Source organism: Silene latifolia, chromosome 11, assembly GCF_048544455.1.
Source record: "Silene latifolia isolate original U9 population chromosome 11, ASM4854445v1, whole genome shotgun sequence".
Taxonomy (NCBI): domain Eukaryota; kingdom Viridiplantae; phylum Streptophyta; class Magnoliopsida; order Caryophyllales; family Caryophyllaceae; genus Silene; species Silene latifolia.
Genome location: NC_133536.1, coordinates 45,440,185 through 45,451,221, shown reverse-complemented (window position 1 = coordinate 45,451,221; position 11,037 = coordinate 45,440,185). Strand labels below are relative to the sequence as shown.

At 37.3% G+C, this 11,037-nt stretch overlaps 1 long non-coding RNA gene and 1 other non-coding gene across 6 annotated transcripts; one reads left to right on the top strand and one right to left on the bottom strand.

Annotated features, from left to right (window-relative positions):
- Positions 1-6,266: 6,266 nt before the first annotated feature.
- LOC141611586 (uncharacterized) lies at positions 6,267-9,671 on the top strand. Of its 5 annotated transcripts, XR_012528661.1 has the most exons (5): positions 6,272-6,865; positions 7,690-7,804; positions 8,764-8,952; positions 9,175-9,270; positions 9,418-9,671. It is a non-coding gene; the product is annotated as an uncharacterized LOC141611586 (long non-coding RNA). The 5 variants fall into 5 exon arrangements; XR_012528659.1 differs by having other exon boundaries at positions 6,267-7,605; positions 7,690-8,952; XR_012528658.1 differs by having other exon boundaries at positions 6,269-6,865; positions 7,690-8,952.
- A 631-nt stretch (positions 9,672-10,302) lies between these two features.
- Positions 10,303-10,409, bottom strand: LOC141616072 (small nucleolar RNA R71). Its single transcript, XR_012530447.1, has one exon. It is a non-coding gene; the product is annotated as a small nucleolar RNA R71 (small nucleolar RNA).
- Positions 10,410-11,037: the final 628 nt, after the last annotated feature.

Sequence of the window (11,037 nt, the reverse complement as noted above, 5' to 3'; positions counted from 1 at the left end):
GATTTTTTAAACTGAAAGATGTTTTCGAATCCTTGAAGAACAAAGTTTTCAAATTTGGCAAAAAATTAGTGTGACACCCCCACATACCATAAAGCGATACAAGATCAAATCCCAAAACTGATAAAGAAAATACAACTGTTTCTCAAACTGCAAAACCAAATGAAATAAACTTGTTTATGACACAACGGAAGACTATTAAACAGCTTCTGATGACTCAACCCAGCTATCCCATGCGCATCAACTCATACCTAGACAATAACTGCTCACCATCCCCGAATGAATCACCACAGATTTTACAAAACAACAACGGGGTCAGTTACTGTATAATCAAAATAAGACAAGTACAAAAGGCAACTGTTGGTCAGCATCATCAACCTCCAACTCCCGATCTCACATAGTAACTGACTAAACACTAAAGTGTGTAGCCCTGCCAGATTACCCATCGCAACAGATAATCCTCACTGCCAGTGTGGGACTGCAGCCAATCCCCACCTAAGCCCCGCTCATCAACGAGCGATAACCCTGTTCATTAATGTGCACATCCCCTTCTATGACGGGTTCCACAGAGGGCGAAACTAGGGCGAGCCACTCCCGCAAGTGACTCCACTCAACCGAGGACGCACCTCGCGAACATCATCAACAACCATCACAACAACCACACCAATTCTAACACACCAACAATGATCAGCAAATAATCAATCGTACAAGAATACAAACATAATCTTATAACAATTAAACAGTAAACCGAGTAGGGAAACCCTACCTTTTCGCAATCCAAGCACACACAAGCAATCAATTATGATCCTTCACATATCCATCACCTACATGTCATAATTATGTATAATTACCACCTACTCAATCAATTAATCATGCACTTCACCTAGACTCATCATAACTTAATAGGAATATCAACTTAAAGAACAAACACGACTTTTCCTGATTTTCCAGCACATAACAGACTCGGTATAAAATGCATAACTACTTCCAGTAAAATCGAATCGATGCAAAACCAATTGGATTGGAATCCCATGAGTCTTGCCTACAAATATTATCTAACGTATTTTTCCCAAATTCCAAACTTATCAAGGGTTTTCAGACTGATTTTAAAAAGCTGACAGAATCCCCCGCATAAAAAGTATTGAGTCATAAAACGAGATTAAAACATCATTTTTCCGTAATTCCAAATCCTATTGTCATATAGACTCTACAAAGATGATGTATGAAAAAGCCCCAAAACTGAATCGATATATAAGTTAGGGTTTCAAATCATTTTCCACAACCAAATCAGATTCGCGGACTTTTCAGCGACATGTAATAAATCACTTAGGACAAACCATAAGGAATATAACTACGAATTTGATATGCATAAACTATACTTCAAATAAATAGGACTTTATTTTCAATTTTTTCGAAGATGAAGATGTTAAGACAGTATAAACAATTGAATGATATCGACTTACAAACAGGGAAATCGAATTAGGTTAAAATCGGTGAGAAATCTTCAATCAAATGAAAGGCTCGACAATTCCTCTTCCTCTCCCTCTCTCAAGGTTTAGAAATGGTTTTTAGAGATGTTAAAATGAACTAAAAATGACTTAAGCCTTATAAACAAAACCCTTGCTTAAAACATAAAAGAAACCGTCAAACTTGCTGAACCGGTATACTCGGTCAAGTGCACTCGGCCGAGTAACACATACTCGACCGAGTACCAACTAAGTACTCGACCGAGTACTCCAACTAAAATACGAAGTATTAAAATGAGACTCAAATTGCCTTTAAAACAATTAAAAATAACAATGAACAAGGGCTGACAAAAACGTGAGCAAGGGTAAAAAGTCGAGCAAATTAATGCTCAAAACAATACCAATGCTCTTGTAAGAAGACACGAATCAATCAAGGGCACTACCTAGATTGTGTATGTAAAATTTCGTGAATTGTAATGGAGATTTAAGGGTGTTTCGAGGCAATTTTCGAGAGGTATGCGGACTACCCCTATTTTCTGAGTTCGTGCTCAAGGAAGAAGATGAAGATCTTGCTTGAGTTTTTATCAATGCTTGAGGCTATGCTTTATGTTCTGGGTGATCTCATATACTCAATTTTGTGTCCCTTCTTCTGAATGAGGCAAACGAAGCTTATATAGCTAGGTTATAGGGTTTTTAAACCGATTGAAGAATAGGAAAGTTACAAGAACTCGGTTTTGGAAAGTGATCTAATGCAACGATTTTTCTATTTTTTTTTTCGATCTTTCTAGCTGGAAAAGGTAAGTATAGAGATATAGGGAATCTCTTACTTGATGGGAAAGCCTAGAGGAAAGCTTGGAGCTCAACAAACAAGCTCCAAGAGCCCGTAAAAACAGGGCACGGGAGAGGGCTCGGGTTGGCTTTGTTTGGGCTCGTTGGGCAAGGTTTTGTGGTTAGCTAGGATGGGTCATGGCCTAGGATTAATGGGTTAGGGATAAGGCATGGCTAGGACGTGGGTAAGAGCTAAAATATGGGTGTTTGATGTCGGGTTTGGGCTGCCAAAACAGAGCACGAGTTTGGTGATGAGGCTGTTTTGAGCACGGGTTTTGAGAGGAAAAGGGAAGGGTTTTGGGTTGCTTATGGTGAAGCTCGAGGGTGGGATAAGGGGGAAGGAAATGGGTTGAAAGTTGCCTCGAGATTCGTGCCAAAACTCGGCCCAATTAGCGTCAAAAATCTCTTCACAAAACACTTCAAAAACGGGTTAAAAAACCGCTTTAAAAACTCGAACTTTAGAATTAAATAAAACGATAAATAACAAACCGTCACAAAAATCACATTTGATCTTTTTAAACCAAAAAGTCAAAAATAAACAAATTTGACTTTTAAACCCAAATCAAATAAAAGCCTTTAAAAACAATTTGTAATGGTAAATCGTAAATAAAAACTCCCGACACGAATTACATTCAAATCGAATGAAATAAATTACATTTATTTTATAAATTAATCAAAATATTAAATAAATGAAATAAAAACTTTATTTCATAAATTTTTAAAGCACCAATGTAAAGAATTAAATAAACCTTTATTTCAAAACAAATTTAAATGTCAATTTAAATAACCCTTTAAATTAACAGAAACCGTTGACGTAACCTTGCTTAACACCCATATGACATATCAGTATCACGCGCATGTCACTTTGAGAATACATGTTTCCTATCGTCATCAGGTGGCTGGCGGGTTCTCTATAAATTCCAATATCGGTAGATACGGGTATCTACAGAGCCCTCACTTTGACTGAGGATTGGACAGGGCGAAAGTCAAAGTTTACCCCAAGTCTCTCTTGACCTGAGGATTTTGTGGGTCTTTAGTAGTCTATTAGAATCGCGTACATAAGCTCGCCAGCCATAAGAAGAGATCATACCTGAAACACGGTTCTGGACTCCTCAACTTCTGCAACGCTCTTTTCATTCCAAATCAAAGTTGGGTTGGGCTTCGTTCAAGGCGGCCTACGTATCCGTTTGTGATGGAATCAAATTCGCATCGTAGTTCGGCAAACATGGCCTCGGCATTCTGCACCTCCCGGCCCCAAACGGAGCTTTCCAAAAGGAGTTTGCCGTTATACATTGGAGATACATCTCCATACTATCGATGCTCAAAACCGAGCAACGTTATCGAATTGAATATCGAATCAAATTGTATCCCTGCATGGGAACATTTCCATTTGTGCTCCGCTGTGGAGCGATTCATCTATATCTGTTGCAATATGTTGTGGATCACTTACTTCGCAGAGAATCTTCCTGTTCAGAAAAATGGTCTCTGAAGCTAACGGCTTTAGAGCCCCTGATATGACTCATATTTGAGCACATTTAGACCCCGAATTAACCTCCTTCCCATGCTTTATGGTGCATAATTGGGTAATTTACTATCTTTAGTTTCCCATTTTGCATATTCTTTGAGGTTTTGTCTCCTTGGTAGGAAAGGATTGCTAACATTGCATTTACAAGGCGAAATGGAGCTAAATTGATCGCATCTAATGACCAAGCATCAAAGAGAAGACCAACACTAGAGGCCTAAGTAGATAATAAAGTGAAATGGGCAATGACGAAAGGATCCTTGCATCCCCAACACGATCCTTGCGGATTGTTGGGGCGAAAAAGAAAAGAAGTTGTCTGTCCAGGAATCCGACCGGATCATGCACAATCTGGGCGTCTCCCAACAGCAAAATCCGGGCGTCTTGTGCCCAAGACAAGCGGCTTGCAGCTCAAGGAGTCGAGCGTCTTCCCATGGATCCGAGCGGATCCTAAGACAAAAAAGCCCGTGCCACAGCACAGAACGAGCAGATCGTGGCAAGACTACCAATGGGGATCCGCTCATTTCCTTCGAGAGGAGCATTTCCTCAACTTTTCTTAGGGTCTTATTAGTCATTTAAGCCCTTAGTAACCCTAATATTTGTACCTAATCTTTAGTATAAATACCCCTTTGTACTATCTAGATTAGCATGCACCCTTAATGCACCCTGAATCAATCCTTAATCATATTTTAATCTATCCTTAATCATCTCTTAATTACTTCTTAATACTCTCAAATTAGTTGTAATACAATTTATTAATATTAACCATATCTTAATTTCTGTATTGTTCTTCATTTTATTTTGGGAAATTAGAAGATCAGTTGGGTTTATTTGACAGATTGACAACCTTCCATCAATCATCAAGTACTTCTATTATTCTTTGCTTTATTATTTGGAATCATCTTCATAGGTATAATTCCTTTTACCCTTATTTTAATTATTGTTAATCATTTTCATTTATTCATCATGTTTAGCTTTGTTAGTTTGATTGACAATCTTATTAGCATGTTGAACTTGGTAATAAGTGAGTAGTCTTTTAGCTAGGATTAATGGGGAATTTGGGGAAACAAACATTGGGAATGATTCATGCTTAATCTAATATGTTTTCATAATTAATTTGCTTGCTTGTTGTGATTTCAACTTATGCACATGTTATGTTTGATGAAATGCGAGCCTATGAATCCTTGTATTTTTTGATACATCACCTATCTTTTCAATGAGGCTTATAAGCATATAAACCAACTCGAGCCTCATTAGACCATGCATAAAGTTGAATAGGAAGGTTTAAGTCGACTTTTAGGTGTTGTAAAATCTAATCGATTCGGCTCCGGAAACCAAACCTTCTTAGGGATTGTAAGCTTATACACCAACTCGATCCCATCACAACAATACGTGCTTGCATATAATGGAGAACATGTTTGTATGATCAACTCCCATGAATCCCCTATGAACCCATGACACCCTAGTGCTTTTAATCAATTGTTTACATCTCCTTTTAATTACCTTGCTTTGTTTTTGTTAATTTACTTTCATCTTGTTGATTAGTTTAGTGTATCTCCTACCTCAACCCAAAGTGTGACACCCTAAGATACAACCATTTGCAATTGAGAATCCTACATCAATACCCGTCCCTTGGGATCCGACCTTTACTTACCTCTTTGCTAAGAGTAGTTTGTAAAGATATAAATATTGTTTTGGTTGGTAACTTTTGGCGACGAGTTTTAAACCGGACCAAAAATGGCGCCGTTGCCGGGGACGGTGTTAAATTGATTTGCTTTTCATTAATTGTTTTTAGTTGTGTCTTTCTTTACCTTGGGGAAGTAAAACTCCTCAAGGTTGTTCTAATTGTTTTCAAGTTGTTTGATATTTTGCATGACTAGGAGATCACAAGGTAATCTATTGCCTATTGATTTCGAAATTGAAAGGACCTTAACCACCAATGGAAGAGTTGCTAGAGTTACTTCAAGAGTTGTAGGTATTAGTTAGATTGTGGACATTCAACCAAATACCATTTAGTTCACCAACCCTTTTGCAAAAGAAGGCGAGGATAACCCAATACAAAACCCACCACAAAATCAACCCATGCCTAAATTTTCATCACATTCCGTACCAACCGAGGAGAACCTACCAAATGGTACTCCTACACCTCAACATCTAACCAGTAATTTCATTGCCAAATCCGCATTCATACAATTAGTTGAGAGAAGTCAATTTGGAGCACTAGTAGAAAAAGTCCTATTGACATCGCCACAAAGACATCGGTTTTAATTAAAACGATGTAAATGTTTATAAATAACATCGATTTTTACAAAAACCGATGTACAATGTGTACAAGTTTTTTTCCCTTACATCGGTTGTTTTTAAAAATGATGTATAAAAATAAGTGTACCATCAGTTTTAATATAAACGATGTAAATGAGTATTATTAACATCGGGTTTAAATAACCGATGTAAAAATATTCTCCTTAACCGAAAAAGCTTAATAAACAAACTGCCCTAGCTCCTCCTCTTCACACGACCCTTCACTTTCTCATAATCCATAATTAAATTTGCCTTTTTTTTGCCCTTGAAACATAGCCGACTCATCGACGGCACCACCACCGCCACTTATCACTTCCCTTTGCCAACCATATAGATGGCGTCACAAAACCGTAGCCCCTTTCCATTCTTCCTATTTCTGGCGAAGAACCATACCTTTTCGGATTTTTCTGGCCTTGAACTTCCCGATTAGTTCCCTGATGGAGTTAGGTTTTTCTAATTTAAGTTCGACTTTTGTAGATCTATAACTCAAATGTCGAATTTAAAGAGGAAACGAGTGAATGGAGATCTGGCATTCAGATCTCGATATGGTTCTCGACGACGGCGCTCCGGTGGTCGCTTAAGTGTTGCGATGGAGTTCTTTATAAGGTGATGGTGTTGGGGTCAGGGTTGTTGTGATGGTTCTGAGTGTGGATGACGATGGCCGACTCCTTATATGGTGCTTTGAGTGTGGATGACGACGGCGCTCCGATGGTCGATAAACTCATGTTTTATTTATTGGGTGTGAAACTGTCAGGTGAAGTCACTCGCCTTGTTTTTCCAAACATACAGTCCACTTAGTTATTCGTAAGCTTTAGCCATAGATTGTGGTGAACTCAAATGTTCAAATGATACACATAACACATGTGTTTGGATTAATCTATTTAGTGACTGTATTGATGAATTTCATTGGGTTGCAATGATATTTATTAATAATTATAATTATTGATGAAGACAGATTCATAGTATTAAGTGTTAACCTGCCTAAATCTATTTAGTGATGCATGATATTTGGAATTTTTCATTCAATTTTATTTTGTAGTGTCAAGCAGTGGTGGAGCTAGGGAGGCGGTCGCCCCCCCGGCGGATGAAATTTTCAAAGTTTTTAGTTAAATTTATCGAAATTTTTTTGAGGGTGCCTTATGAAATTAGTCGTTTGCCCCCTAAAATTTCCCCCCCCCCCTAAGTTCAAATCCTGGCTCTGCCACTGGTGTCAAGTGATGCTTATGTTGAACTGCCTCATAAACTATGTCTTGTCATTATGTCTCATGTACTCCTGTATCAGTTGCAACTTTTGATACCTTCTCATTTGTTCCTTCAATTATGCATCGAGTTGAATCTTGGTTGTTAAGTGCCAACTTGAGAAGGATTATGTTGAAGGCAGTTATGCTGAATCTCATTTAAGACAGTTATATCCGTGACGGACTGACGGGTCAAATACTCCCATGTGACTTTATGCCAAATATTATTATCTTAAACCTTGTTGATTGGCCTAATGTATGCTTTCTCTTTCTTTGGTTAAAATCTTTTATATCTATTATACTATGTGCAATATAAATTAATCTTTTTGTTTGACTGTAGATGCTGAGTTTAGTATTTATGTAACTGCCCAAAACCTTCTTGATGCATCGACCAATACTTCAGGAAGTAGACTTCACTTTCTCATATATGATAAGTGCCTTCAGAGCCTTGACAAGTAAGTTTTTGCAGCTTATGCTCTTTGAGTTTGTTACTTATTACTATCCAAACTTGGTGTGGTGCAGTTATCCCGTTTTTTCATTTTGCTTTTTTTAGTGAATTGTTACACATTACAAACAATATGAGGATCATATCAAATGTACAAATGGCCAAGATACGTAGCTTTGTAGTTGTAGCTATCCTTTAGCAATATATGCATATCTGGCTTGACGTGTCAAATTACTGAGGCTTGATGTGGAAGCATTGAATCTCATTACGCAGTTATGCTAGTACCAATGCATTGCTACTCAAGCATTGTATGAAGTTGCTCCATCAATCTGTTACAACATTAAGTTACACATTTTGGCATCAATAAGCATTGCGACATTAGAAGTTTGTGTTTGATAGTATCAGTTGAATTTAATTTATCAATGATACTTTTAATTAATAGTTTTTGTGGCACTTGGGGTAATTGAGTTTTGAGACGGAAACTCGCGCTGAACTACAAATTGAGACGGAAAGAGTACAAGGTAACCATGTAAACTCGTGCTGAACTGAATGTGGCAGTTTCGTAAAATCATGCTTGAATCATTCTGAGCCAGACTGAATAAGATGATAAATGGTGATAGTATCACAATCACTTTTTTTTTCACTTTGTTATCCGAATTATCTCACCTATCTGGAATATTATCTGATAGTCTTATTTCCTGCAGTGCTCTGCATGGTCAATTTATCTGTAAGTTATACACCTTTACTTCAGGGGTTTATTTAGTTAAGTAGTAGTCTAGTGAGCATTTTACATGACATTATATCTTCTATGAAGCTATGTCAGTGTTTAAGGCGACAAATTATGGAATAGTTTATATTGATGTTACCCCTTAAAATTGTTGTATTTACCTGTACAAGTGCTATGTTGCTCATCTTGTATCTTTGCTTTGCTCTCTTGGTTTGATGCCATAGTTGTTCAATTGGATACAGGACAAGGTAAGGGGTGATAGTTTCCGCTAGTGAAAACATCAGTTTGGCAATTATGCGTTTGTTGTTCTTATCAATGTAAGGATGTAGATGTGGAGATGACAGAAGTTGCAAAGATTATGATATTACTCCAACTGTCAGAGGGTTTTACTGATATCCCAATCAATCTAAGGTCTTTAAGCACACACTGAGGTAGAATTAGATTCACTTTGTTTTGTGTTGCTACTTATTTAGTGTCTATTACTCTTTCTTGAATAAAGTAATTGAAAACATTAGTGACTAATGTTTCAATTGGCCATAAGAATTCATGTAGAACTATGCACGTCTTAGGAGAATTTATCAAAATTTTACACTATTCGAGCTTTAACCAATAATAATTGTGATTAATTATACGTGAGATTCCCCCTTTGACAGGATATCTGAACAGGGGATATAGCGTACTACGATCATGATGGTTACTTGTACATACTTGATCGGTTTAAAGGGATTATGAAATACAAGGACATCCAGGTGCCATTCTTACTCTACTCTTATACACTTATACTATCTATTTTACTTAGATTCGGGACACGAGTCTGCTGAACTCGACATTACTCAGCTTTTTTTAGGCATGGGTAGCCTGTCCTGAACTAGGTATACATGTGTTGTGCATGACAGATACATTGTTGATACTGGTGATGAGCTACGAGCCTTTCCAAGTTGAAAACTGGATGCAATCTTGCTAGTTAGAAGGAGCTCGGATACAAGGAACTAACGAGGAGTATTAAACTATTATGCTATTTTTTTTTTGACATTTTGTATCTATAGGTATTGTTTAAGTGTAGATCTAATTATTTATGAATTATGTTCAAAACATGTGTATATTTATAAGTTTGGAGTATTTATTTATAAATTATTGGCTTTTGATGTGTAATTTTTCTTAATTGATGGCAACTCTCATTTGAGGCGTTTTACCCATAAGAAATGCCTCAAAATATATATATTTTTTTAATTAAAAAAATGCCTATTAACATCGGTTTGAATTAATAAATGATGTAAAAAATACCTATTAACATCGTTTTTAGTTAATAAATGATGTAAATAAGGTGATATTTACATCGGTTATGCACCAAAACCGATGTAAATTAGAGTCTATTAACATCGGTTTTCACATAACCGATGTACATCAGATTTTCTATTTACATCGGTTTTAAAACCGATGTTAAGGTTAAAATACTATATACGTCGCCCCCAGAAACATCGCCACAAAACCGATGTAAATGGGGCAAAATAACCGATGTCAATGACACTTTTTCTACTAGTGGAGGGATGCCAAGTGAAGGCCCTCATTCACATATGGAGACTTTTTGTGACTATTGTGATGCGATTTCTCAAACCGGAGTTACTCAAGACCAAATCCGATGGGTATTATTTCCTTTTTCTTTGATTGGTACCGCAAAGCAATGGTTGAAAGGCCTAGACAAGGCTACTCTTGGTATTGATTCATAGAAGAAGCTAGCACTTGCTTTGTATAAGAAATTCTATCCTCCGGAGAAGACCAATATGTTGAGAGCCCAAATTACCGGGTTCAAGCAAAGAGATGAAGAATCATTATATGAGGCATGAGAGAGATTTAAGGACACTTGTCGTTCTTGTCCACACCATGGGCTTAGTGAGTGGTTCCTTGTGCAACAATTTTAGAACGGTCTATATGAAGATTCCCGCAATATCCTCAACATGGGATCAAAAGGGATGTTTACCGAAGTTGATGACAATCAAACATGAGCCCAAATCGAAGAGATGGCGGTTCGTAATTCACAATATAGTAGACCTCAAAAGGCTTCTAGAGGAGGGAAGCATGAGGTAGATTCCATCACACAATTGGGTGCTCAACTAAGTGCTCACATTGACACCATCAATTTGAAGTTTGAGAAGGCCATGGCTAAGTTTGATGAAGCTTCCAAATCACCCAAACAATATGTTAATGCTATGGTGGCATCATCCTCAATTCCAAGTGGAGTATGTGAGAGTTGTGGAACTTTGGGACATTAGCAAAGTGAGTGTAGGGGAACAAGTGAACAAGTGAATGCTTTCCAAGCATACAAGAGTGGTACCCCTTATTCCAACTACTATAATGAGAATACCAAATTCCATCCCAATCTTTCATACAAGAGCCAAAATGTTCAAAACCCCCAACCAACATACACCCCACCTCCAATGAGAAATCAAGCTCAAAGACCCTTTTACAATCAAAGCCAAAGTTATCAAAATCAACCTTCATACAATCAAACAAATAAC